Genomic DNA, 15,128 nt, shown 5'->3' on the forward strand with positions numbered 1-15,128 from the left:
GTGTTCTGTGTTCCTGCATGCGGTATATATGTGTGTGTGTGTGTCGGTTGTCTGTTTGCATGCGTGCACGCAATTTGTGTCAGCGAGCGGCACAGTGAGGCCACCCGATATGATGAGTGAATTTCAAGCATGATAGGATCTAGTGGGACTGCCAACGGAGAGCGCACAGAGAAAGTAGGTGTGTGTGTGTGTGTGTGTGTGTGCGTGCGCGCGCGCGCGCGCACTGCTGGGAATAAGACGGACGTCATTGCTACCACCTGCTTCTGTGGGACAAAGGCCAGACGCATACACACACATTTGCATATGCAGACAGCCAAGCAGAGGTCAAACCAATCTCTTAACATAGCATTAATGATATGATTTACTTAACCCCCACATCCAACCACCTCCACCCACGCCCCCCCCCACCCTGTCTTCACCCTCCCTCCCCCAGCCCCCTGTCCCTGCCTCTCCCTTCATCTCACCGCCTCTGAGTCATCACACAGGGTGAGAGGTCTGAGGAAAACAAGCTGCCAGAGTTGGACATGCCATAACAATGCAGCACCTGTCAGTGTGTGTGTGTGTGTGTGTGTGAGTACATGTGCATGCTGCTGTCTCAGAGCGTCTGTCATCAGGAGAAGGCAGAGAACATTTCCAAGTGCTACTGTAAATACAAAGACACTCTGCCCTGTCTGTGCTTGTATGTGTGTTTGTGTGTTTGTGTGTGTGTCTGCGTGCGTGTGTGTTCTCACCGCTGTGGCTTTCTCCAGAAGTTGCTCTGTCGCCCTATTGATTGGCTGTCTCACTTTGTGGCAGGAAATGAGACGGCGGCTCTCACTCAGCACCTGTGTGACCCCCCCCCCCCTCCCTCCCTTCCACAGAGAGCTCCTCTAATGATCTGAGCTCAGCTGCCTGGGTCTTGCACTGCAACCGCTTCCTCACCGGCTCACGGGCTCAGACCTGATCAGTGGCGCACCCATCAGCGTCTCACACTCGTGCACACATCAGACAGGTACTCCTGAAAAATATGTGTGTGCGCGTTTCAAATAATGAGAGCACCTGTAGAGGTCTCTCCTCTCCTCTGCAGAAGTTGATGATTTGGAAAAAGTGAGCTGTGCATCAGGTTGTGCTTTTGTGCGGATCCATTGCACTGAACTGACCGGCTGAACTGATGTAAACTCGTGCTGATGCTGTCAGCTCGGTGGCAAATTTGAGCCGATTTTTCTGCAGCGTTGACACGAAGGCGAATAATTCAGAATTAATTAGGCTATGACACACAAGAGGAAGGGGGGTGGGTGAGGGTGCAGCCCATAATAAGACATTTAAAACAGGATGGGATCTGGTATCCAAGTGCAGGGTATCCATAGAGACCGTTGCTATGGCGGAGAGAAATCTCACCTCATTAGGAACAAATATAAATAGCCTTGCGACTCAGCTTATGGTCATGATGGCCATGGTTGAAAGAACAGGCTCTGAGGCTCCCGGGTCAGCAATGCAGGCAGGAGAGTTAAGTGGAAGACAGAGAGATGGATAAAGGGAGTAATTCAGAGAATTAGAAGGAAGGAAGATGGTTCATAAAGGGGAGAGAATAGATTGGGTGCCTCATGGTGGGAGGCAAAGAAAGGGAGGAGGAGGAGGTGGAAGGGAAGAAGACAGATGCGTAAAAAAATGGAGACAGAAAGCAAGTTTGTCAGTAGCATCTGAGGAAAATCTCCCAAAGGTCAACCTGTTTGCTTGTTTCTATCCTCAGGAAGCTTTTTAAAAAAAAGCCAAATAAGTAAAATCTGCATTCACATCCAGTGAACTTTGGATTTAAATAAAAGTACAAGACAATCCAGATACAAAGTGCAAAAGAAAGCGTGACTAAAATAGCATAATGAGACGTGTGAGGGACTTTTTTTCTTCTTCTCTTCTCGGCAACACATGAGCGACGGAGGAGGGGAGGAGGTGGGAGTCGTGGGAGGAAAAGTTGGGAGTGGGAGAGAGGTTGACAGCCGAGAGTCGAGGAGACTGATGGCAGCAAAGTGAAAAGTGGAGACGTCCTAGCACAGATTGCATCAACAGGTCTGAGCCCCTCCAGGTATGCTGCAGTGCGCCGCAGTGTTACTACAGTATTGACTCATCCCTGAACGTCCGGAGATTCTCTGCGTGGACTTCATGCTTCTCACTTCCTGTGTTTTACTTTCTCTTTCGCTTCTTTTGCAGCCTGCGGTCTCGTGCTGTCTGCATGCATGCGTGCAGAAAGCATGTGTGTGTGTGCATGTGTGTGTGTGATTTAAGTGTATATCCATTGTGTTTTGTCATCAAGCCTCAGTTAGCAGCTGAAAGTCTGCTTAGTGGCATGAGACCAAAGCGGATGTGGTTCCTCTGCGTCCCTGACCTGTGTAAAATCCACCCGCTCATTATTCGTCCACATCAGATATCCAACTGTGTTTTTCCCCCTTTGTTTATAATCATAATTATTGCACTGTAAGTGCATCCCACCCCACCCCACGCCCTCCACATATCTGCCGTCTCATGCTTAATTGCTTTCAAACCTTTTCAAAATGTGCCAGATTATATTAAATCTTGCGGCAAAAATCAGCAGAGATCCATCTGCATGGTGAATGCCATCGCACTGCTTGAGTAAATTTAGCAAATTTCAAGCAAACTGATGGGTCAATTAAGGCAGGAGAAGCAGGGAGAGAGAGAGAGAGAAAGAGACTCCCTCCTCTAAGATGCAAATAAACCTTAAAAGCTCGTCGCGGCTTCCTGTTCTTCAAAGCTAAATGGTTTTTCCTATGCCTTTTGTTGTGAACAGTGTGTTTTCAACTCGGGAACAAAGGTGTCTGCGACTGAAAGATGAAAACTGCGACAGCTGATGAAGATGGTACAGAGTTCAGACGCACGTTTGTGTGGGCCGTCTAATTGAGGGGATTGTTTGATTCCTCTCCCCTCTGTGTTTCTCTCTCTGAAGGCCTGTCAAACTCGCACTCGGCGGAAGAAGAAGGAAAAAGAAAGAAAGAAGAAGAAAACACAACAACGCGTATGGAAGGACCGGAGGAGCAGAGGAGGGAACGAGAGTGGCGATGGAAAGACGGCATTTAGGAAGAAAAAAGGAGGGAGTTTACGCCCACCGCCTGAAGAGATGAGAAGACAGGCAGAAGAGGAGGGGAGGGGGTGAATGTGTGGAGGAAGCAGCAGTGTGAGTGTGTGTGAGTGCCATAGCTCATCAGCCTGTCAAACATCCGTTATAGACCGCAAACCCACACAGCCATTGTGCTGCTGAGGTCTATCACTTAACAGGTGCACCTTCTTCACCCTCACACATCGTCTTATGATACAATATATACGCATTTGCGTCCGTGTGTGTGTGTAAAGGTGTGCGTGTGTAGGTGGCCACATTTACGCAAGTTTGAGCTTCGTTCACTGAGCTCAGCCCATCCTGGATGATTTCCGTGTAAGCGGTGATCCACAGTGACTCGCGCTCATTGATCAGAAAATAATAATAAAAAAAACAGCCGGGTGGATTCTTCTCCCGAGCTCCTTCTCCTCTCCCTCTCTGCCCAACCCACGTTTGAACCCTCATTGTTCCTCGCCGTGCTCACAGTTTTATAATTCTGACTGCTGACGCACCGCATCTAAATTCATCACCCACTTACCCAAAGGTGTTACAGCATTGATTTCAGCACTTTTTAGTGTTTTTTTGGGTTTGCTTTTTTTTTTTTTTTTTTTTTTTTTACCTCAAATACCCTCAGAAATAGGTACAGTTTAGACCAGAGGATATTACATAACAGAGCGAACACAGGAGCCCCCTTTAAATAAGGTTAATGTTCTTCTTCTCTGTTGTGTGTGGGCGATAAAAAGCAGCATGTGATATCTCTAATTAGAATACTCGATCATTGTGAAATCGGCGAATCGCACCCCTGAAACCTCCAAACCTGTAATCCATATGCTCGGATATATTTGCAGTCTCCGCTTATGATGCACGTCAGGCGTCCTACCAATGAGAATAGTCATATCTGTGTTACTAATGTGAACCCTGTTGTGATGCAGAATAGTGAGTCTTGCTATTTAAAAAAATGCAACCTTTTCAGAGGACCTCTTGTCACTTTTTTTTTTTTTTTTTTTTTACCATTTGAGATGAGAAAATGATCTATGTAGGCATGCATTGGTTGTTATAGTTAGAATGTTTACATATGCACAGCTATGTTGGGTCACTTTCTCTGCAACACAAAAACTTCCAGGTTTCATGTGATGTCTTATCCATAATTTAAGAGATCTGTCTGTCCATCTCAGCAGCCATTCATCCCGTCCACTTTGAACTGGACAGGTGTGTTACCAGGTACCTGAGTGAGTACACTACTGAAGTTTGAGTTGGTTTGGATGAGCAGGCCTCAGATTTGTTTTTAGCCTGAGGTTGTTTTCTGACACAGTTTTCTGACACAGACCTCATACACTGAGGCTTGTTATGTGTAGACGTTCTCTGAAACCTCCTAACAAACCTCTTAATCAAAAGGTTTAACCACCAAGATAACATCTCAAACCCTCAGAACCACAAACTGAACCTATATTTAAGTTTAACTCTAAATCCGACCTTCAATTAAGTGTTTAAAAAAAGTCTTAGATTCTCAGCCTGATGATCTGAACCTTGAATTGATTTTCTTGTGACAAATGTCTTCTATTACTCACTGCTGCTCTCAGGAAAGCTGCTACCCACACTCTGCCTATTCTCCAACATCGCACACACATTCTGAGAGTCCTTATCTGCTTATTAAGTGATAACATAGGATCCCTGTTTCCAGGCGTCTACTGTGTTGACCTCAACACCTCAAAGAGCATCAGTGGCCATTCTCGGCCTCTCCGTCTTCTCTATTAGCGCTGTTTATGTGCAGCACGTCTTTAAGCAACGTTTTTTTGTATGTTTTTTTACGGTATAAGTAGAACTCGCAGTGTCCCAGACACAAAATATTTGGACACGTCAGAAGAGAAACACTCTCAGGATGACTGAGAATTCAGTGTTGACATTATGTCTAAGATCATAGCAAGCAACAAACTAATGGCAAACCTGGTGGTTTTGGTGGATCATCGCATCTCCATTTTCAGTGTCCTTCACATGTCCTCATGTGACAGCGTCTGTGTCTGCCCGTCAGTGACCCTCAACTAGAAACTTGTACTTAAACAATTTAAACCTTGTCCAACATTTTCCCTTTCTAAGGCGTTTACATTAGCTTAACAATAGCTCTGTAGCTAGCCAGCAGTTAGCAGATCTTTATAGGTCAACTAACCCTCCACACATCACTGTTTACATTGTTTACATACACTGTTTACAGTTGTTTACATCCAAAGTTATAGCAGAGCTGTCCGTTTTAGTTTTTTAAACATACTGCAATCAGCACATGGTTTATCATCTTTAGATGGAAACTAGCTAGCTAACTTCCTGCTAACATCGAACTCAGCTAAACCTTGTAAATGCTCATTTTCACAGATGCCTGGATGTTTAAACCTTTTTAAAATAGCCAGACTGATCATTTTACCGGAGTTTAAAGAATGTAGACCATTTTTAACTTTCAGCATTGCCTCAGTTTTTGTTACTTTTGAGAAGTGAAGGAACAGTTATCATTAGAAATGCTAATGATGTCAGACTTAACAAGCAGATAGCAGTTCTTTTTGCAAAAACCACACCTTTGTGATCGCTCATAGAGTGTACGAATGAAAAGCGAAGTCTGTGCAGAACTGCATTCATTCTGATGACCAGCAAGGGACGAGCTCTCTGCTTTCAAAGAGATCTGTTTGTGTTAAAGACTATGGTCAAATGACCCTCTTGACTCTTGCTCTCAGCAAACACTTTGGAGTTTTTGTGCTCCAGTCATCAGTTTCAAGTCTTACTGCATACATAATAATGTTTATTTTTAGTGTCCAGTGGGACAACAAAGCAGGATTTGCTTTAGGCTCATCTACGCAGTGACTGATGCATCACTTTAAAAGTATGCATTGTTTCTCAGTTTCTCAGCCGGATCCACCAGTGTGATGGCAGGACTGAGGGACTTTCTAAACTAATGTGTGACATCATGGTGGCTATGTCCATCCTTTGCATACAGTCTATGTGTATGTAAAAGCTACAAAAACATGATTGAATTTTCCGCAAACATGGAAAATACTTTTACTGCAATTATTGTGCTGATTATTCAAATACTGCAAAAACAGAAAGCACAGAATATGTACATGGTAAGAAGACATTTATTCAATCTAAATGTAGTAAATATAGTTTATTTTGCTGTAATGCATACTATCATTATTAATCTGCAGAATGTATCTTTATTTTTATCTCATCTTTATAATGTGGACAGTTTGCAGGGTTTGAATCGGTAAGCCTCCACTCAGCAGGTTTGCCTCATTTGGAAACAGGAGCTGGTGGTGTGCTGCAAAGCATCCTGATGATCATTACTCTTACCCTGAGCCATAGTTCACATGAAAACGAAATCATGAAAATTATGTTGTCTTGATTAGAATGAATGAGCCCTTAAAGAAAAGCCGCATCTCACTGAGGTTGGGAAGCAAAAGGAGAGGAGGTCTATTTTTCTGTTTCTTGTCTGTGGATGTCTAGTCGCACGGCCACATGCTCCATCATAGTTTAAATATTCATAGGCTGCCAGCTGAATATTCATGAGGCCCCTATTAATATTTATGAGCTCACTTGTTGAGGTGTCACTCGATCTCTTGTACACACATGCACACACAGACATTTACGCACACTGACAATCAAAGGATATGACTTTATCTACATGGGTACATTCATAAGCACTGGTCGCTCTTATCATGTGACACAATGGTAAAAAGAAAGAAAGAAGAAGAAGCCATGGCCTCCTATTTATAGTAGCCAAAGCTTTATAATACTCTGCTTACTAGGTAACAAGAAGAGCTCGACTTTCTGGGCAATAAATGTGAACTCTTATAAAGTTAGAGCTCAGTGAGGCTTTAAGATGGGAAACTGGCTGTGTCTAAACCTGCAGATATCTACCTAACAGCACTTCTGAGAATCACTAATTAACACTGTTTAAATTAATCATGAAATCAGTACGAAAACAGAAGTGTAAAAGCAACAATTCACTGCTTAACACGTATATTGTGCAATAGGCAAAAAGCTGAGATTTAGGAAGAAAAGTTCAAACACCAACCCTGCAACATGTAGGATGGTTTTCTATTTATATATATAGTTTCTGTTCTGTGGCAGGGCTGGCAAACATATGGACTGGGGACCAGAGCCGGCCCACCAAAGATTTAAATCTGGTCCCTTACAGCAGATAGAAGGCTTTGGAAAATATGAAAATTTGAACGGAGAGCAAAAAATGTCAGAGCTTTAATTGTTTTACAATCATCATGCTGACAAAAGAATCATGAAAACCAACATCAAACACCAAAGTGTAATACAAACCATTCAGTCACAGAAAATATGACTTTTTAAAAAAAACTGGTTGTTGTGCTCACAACCTTTCCTTGATGATGATTGCGCTGTTTTCTGAAAACGGGTGCTGTCGGTTCATTTCAATAGCAAGCTCAAAAAATAAGGCATACCTTTACCTGCAGTTAGCAGTAAGTTGCGTGTCACAAATATTTGTTAATTGAATTGGTGTGCGCGTTTGATTTAAATATTCTCCTCCCTATAGTTTGCTGCTGGAGAAGGGAACTCCCACTTCTTACATGTAGTCTTGTCACTGTGCTCTCTTTGTATCTTTTTTATGCCAAAACCCAGTTCACAGTGCATCAATGAAAGTTATCTGAATCTGAATAAATCTGCCCCCAAAAGGCAAAACATTTCCTGTTTTTGCTGTATTCACAATATAATTATCTGTTTTCACGGCGTGTACTGAGTAAAAAACAAAAAAATTGGACACTTTTAGTGAATTAACAGGAATGTACCGTTTTTTAATAACTAGACAAAGTTCGGAAAATGATCCGTTAGCACAGTTTCTGTAATTTTATTTACTTGTTTCCTGACGTGTAAGCACAACAAGTTGTGTTGATGGATTTCTTTGATGTACTGCAGGAGTGTTTCTTTATCAACTGGACCAACTGAGACTTGTCATCAGTTTTATAAATAGACATTTATTAAATGTGTAGCTGGACTCCAGTTTGACTCTCTGGGTTGAGTAGGGGACCCATACACCGTAGAGCTTGTGCAAAGGCCATTTACGGTGCCTTCCACCTGCTCTTTCTCCCAGGTTTTCTGTCTTTTCTCCACTATCCTGTTACAATAAAAGCTAAAAATTAAAAAAGAAGAAGAAGTGGATTTAAACTTTTGTGGGGTATGAGGTAATACTTTTACTCATCCAGCCCACTTCAGATCAAAGTAGGGGTTTATGTGGTCCATGAAATAAAAAGACTTTGTGTAATATGTAATTTGTTACTTAGCAGATTTTAAGGGGCCTGCATGCACTGCATGTGACTACTGAAACAATCTAGCTAATTTCTTCTGTTTATTTCCAGTCATTGCGGTACATCTGCTGGCTGACTAACATCACCCAACCGCGTCACTCTGCAGATGAAAGCGTCTTAGAGAGGCTCATGCTTGTGACAGCATATCAGGGTGTACATATTAATGGCATCCTGCTCGGCTGAGCGCTAATGTTAGTTAGCTGCACGCTTCCTTGGCTGGCAGCTGTAGTTCAGCAGAAAGAAAACAGTTTTCTACATTAAACTGCACGCAGCACACTTTCTTTGTGCTTTATTTTGAGTAACCACAGCAGTGTCTCTCTTCAAAGATGTCTTTGAGTAAAGGCAAGTGATGTGTGTTTCCATTATGTTAAGAGACATCTCTTTATCTTCTATCTGGGCAACTTACACCAAAGTATTCAAGTAAACTTAATTTTCGGGGGTATTTTCTCTTTAATTATGGAATCACTGTTAATTTACAAGGCACACTGTAAAGGTGCATGTTTTTTTTAATCTAATTTTATTTATATATATTTTTTATGTGATGAATTGTTATTATGAGTAACTTGCTTCACGTGTCTGCCTTCCACACTCTCCCTCTGGTCAGGGCCACCCACACTCTTACCCCGTTTCCAGTAAGGCCCTAATGACACTTTTTCACCTCAGTGAAAACACAGGAACTGATCTCACTGCCTGACACGCACAGTCAGCTGTGCATTTTCTAATGAGTTTATATAACAAAACACAACTGAGGTATTTCCATGCATGCACGACGGGAAACGAGCGCCGCTCAGTCTCTGTCCTGTGTGCGCACATGCCAGCCACACTGCCAGACATACCAGTAAGCAGCAGGTGTGTGGCTCTATATGTGTATGTGTGTGTGTGTGCACGTGCCTGCCAGGCTTGTTTACAAAGCAAATTTTAGATGATACACACACCAGCTGTCTGTGGATGAAATATTGAAGTGGACAAAAAAACTGACGTTAAATTCTAATGTAAAGTCATCCCCTCTGTCATAAAAGTGACATGCAAATATGACAGACCTGTATAGATGTGTAAGAGTGTTTGAATGCCTGCTAGCTTTCATATGACGCACATCCTGAGGCTCTTGCACAGTCATTTCTGTAGCTTGTGGTTGTAACTGTGAGTCTAAACTTCTCTTTTGCCCCCACAGTGCTTCAGTAAGTGTAGTCTATCATCTGTACTGTAAGCAAAACATCACAGAGGCCATACTGAATCTAGACATCAAACAAAGTAAATACACTACTTTTTGTTAATTAGAGGTGGGCATGGTTATATATATTTTTGAAGTGGCACATTATTCTGATTATTAATAAAAATCAAAAGAATAAAAATTCCACTTAAATTCTCTTCCCACCAGTGATGGATTAATAGTATCAAAGTTAATTCTTATTAATTAACAGCGCCATCATTTGTGGGAACCTCCTCTTTGTTCTGAATACTCTCCTTACCTGTGATTATGTGTTAAGAGGGAACTTGCTGTTTAATTCAGCTCAGAGACTCTCCCAAATAAGAACATAGAGATCGGCTCAGCAGCGATGGCTTCAGATAATGCGTTTAAAAAGTTCAGACCAGTAATTTTCTATTTCAGAACAAAGCCGTGAAGTATTTTTTTTTATCCTCCGAGCTACATTTATCACATATCGGACCGAGGGATCTACTTGTGTAATTTTCTCTTTGAATAATGGAGTCTGTGAATGACTTTGAACTGAAAGAGACTAGAATTAATGGAAAGCGAACGAGCAGACTCAGGACTCCATAATCCCATCTTCGCACGGATCTGTGTTTGGTCCTGATTGCTTTCTCAACAGGGCCTGTGAGATAAGATGCATAAAAAACAACAACAACAACAAAAAAAAACCCCGGAAGATGAATCTCTTTCTAAAATTAGCTGCATGGATGTGCACATAGGTCTGCATCTGCAGGAAGATGAACATGTTATTCCAGTGTGCAGGAAGTCCACATTTCTCTTCCAGCAGGGCAAAGGAGGAAAAAAAGGTTCATAAGTGATATCGACCCTATGCACCAGTTCAGTTCATATTCACTGCTGGGAGACCATAGAGAAGTGTAGAGCTGTGTATGTTAACACCATTACCACAGAATAATTTCTAATGATGAGGAATGCATCGAGAATCTAGAATGCATCAGCAAGACCACAAGGGTCAAAACATTTATAGTAGCAAGAAGAGGTGGTCAACCACATTATAACAGGGTGTTAGTGCAGATGGTTATCTTATTGAGTCTAGTCCCAAACAAAAACACATCTACACTCATGTTAAAAGAAAGATTTTGAAGGATTTTTTGCGGTGAGACATTAAATACTTCCGTAAGAAGGCAGGGGAACTATCAGCCAGGTGCTGCTAATTAAATCCACTTGATTAAGTGATCATCAGAGAGTGTGAGCGCCTCTATAAAAGCTCATGTTGTGGCAGTTTGCTGGTCTGGAGCATTCAGGTGTGTGTTACCACATTGCCACACTCTTCCCAGGAGTGGACATCCCCGTAAATTCCCCCAAGCTCAGACTCAAAAAAGTCCCAAGAGCTACATCTCGTGCTTTACAGGCCTTAGTTAGCGTGTTAAATGTTAAAGGTCATGCCAGTACAGTATGGCTTGGAGAGTTGCCAGGAGAAATTATTTTCTCTCTAAAAAAGAAAGTAGTAGCACAGCTTAGGTTTGCAAAGTTGCATCTGAAAAAACCGCAAGACCTCTGGAACAATGTTGTTTGGATGGAGAAGTGGAGAAGTCTCGCCATAATGGAGAAACACTTCATGTCTAAGGCTAGCACGGTGGTGGAGGGCTGATTGTTTGGGCTTGATTTGCAGCCACTGCACTTGGGCAGCTTGAATCTGTTTGACAGCTGACGCTTGACCCCAAGTGAGTAACGCAACAGAACAATGATCTTTGCACACAAGCTGCACGGCTACTCATCTGCAACAGAATGACAGAAAAAGATAAGAATCAAGAGGTTGCAGTGGCTCAAATGAAATGATGTGGCAGGATTTTAAGATAGCTGTGGATAAATCAATGCACACAGACCTCAATGAACTGAAGCTATTGATAACATGGGCTTTGATCAGTAGTTGTTTATCAATGGTCATGAGAATTTGCATATTAATGATCAAGGAACTGACTTCACAGCCCATTGTTCATTCAGTGGCACTAGTTTCAGTCATTGTGCAATGTACTGGTTTAAAGGTTGGGGAAACCTGCAGTCAGCTCAGACTGAAGAAGTCACTTGGGTGAGTGACGAAACGTTTCTCGCACTGAAAATGCTACGTCCAGATGAACAGAATCAACCTTTCCTGGATGATTGAGCATGCATCAAGCCATGCAGAAAATGATTACTTCAAGTTGTCGCTGCTAAAGGTGATTAAATATGCTGAATCACGGGGTGTACTGTAGTTATTTTCAATCTTATAAGGTGGGAAAATACCTTTAAGACCAAAACTCCTCAGTCTAATTTGAAGAGCTTTTCATTTCAGTCCTTTGTGAGTTTACAGATTGTAATTTCCTAATGAATTTTCAGTCATGAGCTCTACAACCTATCAATCGGTTCACGCAGCACAAAAAATACAGGGTGTTTGACAGGGGAACTCAGGGACTCTTTTTTGTCCTGGGAAACTAGCAGGCGGGGGTCATTCCCCCAGTTCATTATGTTTGCAAAGATGACCTCAGTATCACTAAAACAGACCTGGGTGTGATATAAAGCTCAATGTCATCCACGTAAAAAGATACCTTTTAACTTGCGTATCTTATGGTGAAACCTTAGAAGGAGATGAGTCAGCCTGAAAGGTCCTCTGTGGTTAGCACACACTGACATGTTGATAAAGTATACAAGCCTCCTGCAGCTAAGGCCTCTAAGGTCATATCTGCTGTGATGGCCAAACCATTTTATTATAAATACACAAATATAACTAGGGGTTGGTTTTCAGCGGCAGGTTCAGCTCATTTGGATATGTTATATTCAAATTTATTGTAATTTGCAGTTGACAAAACAGACATACCTGGGGAAAAGTGCAAAGGTGGTTTTAAAACACTTACACTAAACACAGGTGAACTTTTAAATGCATAAATAATAATGTGAAATGTTTGTTTACTTGTAGTTGCCATAGTTTATCTCATCTACATCATGTTTATTAGGTTTTTCACTCACTTGACATGTCAGGATTGTTATACGTCTAAAAGTGCAACAGTCAGACAAGTTAATGTCACGTGTCTGCAGAATCTCTATTAGATTGAGATCTGGTGACTCTGGAGGCCATTTGAGTACAATGAACTCACTGGTTCACAAAAACAGTTTGAGATGATCTGAGCTTTGTGACATGGTTTGTTAACCTGCTGCAAGCGGCCATCAGATGACGGGTACACTGCGGTCATAAAGGGATGGACGAAGTCTGCAACAATACTCAGGTAGGCTGTGGCATTTAAATTACACTCAGATGGCACAAGGGGTCCAAGGTGTGCCAAGAAAATATCCTCCACATGATTGCCAGCAGCTTGAACTATTGATGGAAATGGATGGATCAATGCTTTCATGGTGCTTACTGCCAATTCTGACCCTACCATCTTAATGTTGCAGATGGATACCTCGGTTGTACCAAGTGGTTATTTGGGTTATTTTGACTTCTTGTTGCCTTCCTATCAGCTTGAAGCAGCTCTGACCTCTGATATCAACAAGGCATGTTCACCCTGAGAACTGCCGTTCACTGGATATTTTCCCTTTTTCAGACCATTGTAGAGATGGTTTTGTGAGAAAATCCCAGTAGATGACCAGTTCGAAAACTATGAGTTTCTATGATGTGAGTGGGTGATTAGTTTTTTGTGTTAACAAACAGTCTAACAGGTTTAGCTAATTAAGTGGCTAGTTAGTGTAGCTCTCCTCTGTAAAACTCAAGTAATAACCATTTTTTTTAAATACACCATTAGTTTTATGAAATGAAGATTTTGTATGAATGGAAACATATGATTTCATCCAGCTCGTGTAACAACCCACTTTTTGATATTTTTACTTGAGTAAATGCCATGAGTAGCACTAATGGTTAGTCCCAACAGACATGGTTGGGTAAAGGATACTCCAGTCTTCGGCTCCTGAACAGAAAACAAAAAGGAGGCAGCGATTTATTTGCTATTCATCAAGGTAAACTAACCAACGTGTGATATAACAGGCTGTCTAATTATTCTCACACAATAGGCCGTGCACACGCAGCTCTTGTCTCTGTAATTAAATGCGGTTTTGAATGGTCTAACATTGTACCGTGGCAGATTTTTAATTAACTGCACAATTCATAGGCCATATACCGTACGTGTAGAATATTTAAATTGCCCTACATACTGTAAACGCTCGTTATTGCAGGAGCTAAAACATACAGTCTGAATAATATACCACAATTGTTTTAATGCTTGTAATTAATGAAATTATATTTAAATGTAACTGCTAAAAAAAATCTAAACAGATTGGAAGCTGAAGTGAAAGTGACATTCATACTTTCTTCTTAATAAAGAGCACAACTAACACAGTTCAAATTTAAAAACAGATCCCCCCATTCCTCACATTAACGCCAGTCTCCAAGTGACAGATGAGACGCTACCAGATCTGCTATGCAAATCTGTTCTGTACTAATGCTTGGAGATGTTAGGTCATTTATTAAGAAATCATTTGCCAGTGTGAACTTCCTTTCAGTGCATATCCAGTACGTATTTAGAGTCTGCAGTTAAAATGTTCTCTTAAACTGGACCCATTATGCTCATTTCCAGCCCCACATTTGTATCAGTAGACCCCAGTATGGTAGCTTTGCATTATTCATAGTAGTCCTTATTCATCTTATACTGGGCCTCAGTTAATCCTCTGTATGAACCAAGATGTCTTACCTCTATTTTCCGTCCGCCCAGGCCAACTTTCTTCCAATTGGCTGTCAGTTGCAAACAGAGGGTCTAAATGATCATCTATGAATTTCCCCTTTCTTTAAAAAATACTTTTTTTCCCTACAGATTCAAGAGCAGAAAAAAACTGCCTAAAACTGAGTTTTTAGAGTTGTCGTGTATGTACATAGATATTTAATACGAGCACCCATAACTGTAACAGCGTGCGGAGTGCAGTTACTTTATTTTAATTACAGCACTGTATGTTCTTTATATTTTGGTTTCAAAAAGCCAGACTTTCTTGTATTTTTTTAACTGGTCTTGAGCAATAGTTCTGCAGGATTTCTTAAGGTCTCCCAGAGTTTTTCATTGGACATTTGCTGATTTTTTACGCAAACGGAGTCCAGGGGTTCTACCTGACCATTTTCAAACATTTTTTTCCTTGTTTATTAAGCTACCTAATGCTGAACCATGAATCAGAAGCGGTGTTGTGTTTACACATGACAGAAAGCTTAGCAAAGACCAACATTTAAATTGAATCTTTAGGTACTTTGTCACAAATCACAAATCAAATCCAGTGCCTGGACTGGATTGGACTGGACTGTGCCTGCAGTGTGGGATCATCTTGATAGAGAACAGAACAAAAGGCAGCAAACATCCAAAGAAGATCTTTGAATGTCCTTTAAGAAGCCTGGAGAACTATTCCTGATGACTACTTAAAGAAATTACAAGAAAGCTGCTTAAGTGAGTTTAGCGTGTGTTGAAAAGCAAAGATGGTCACACCAAATATTGCATTTCAAGCTTGTTAGGACTGCACAAACTCTGTTTGGTTTATATAATGTATTTACATGTATGTT

At 41.5% G+C, this 15,128-nt stretch overlaps 1 long non-coding RNA gene across 1 annotated transcript; it reads left to right on the forward strand.

Moving 5' to 3' along the window:
• Positions 1 to 450: 450 nt before the first annotated feature.
• Positions 451 to 15,116, forward strand: LOC146493342 (uncharacterized). Its single transcript, XR_014872141.1, has 2 exons — positions 451 to 2,848; positions 2,936 to 15,116. It is a non-coding gene; the product is annotated as an uncharacterized LOC146493342 (long non-coding RNA).
• Positions 15,117 to 15,128: the final 12 nt, after the last annotated feature.

This window comes from Neolamprologus multifasciatus, chromosome 22, assembly GCF_963576455.1.
Source record: "Neolamprologus multifasciatus chromosome 22, fNeoMul1.2, whole genome shotgun sequence".
NCBI lineage: Eukaryota > Metazoa > Chordata > Actinopteri > Cichliformes > Cichlidae > Neolamprologus > Neolamprologus multifasciatus.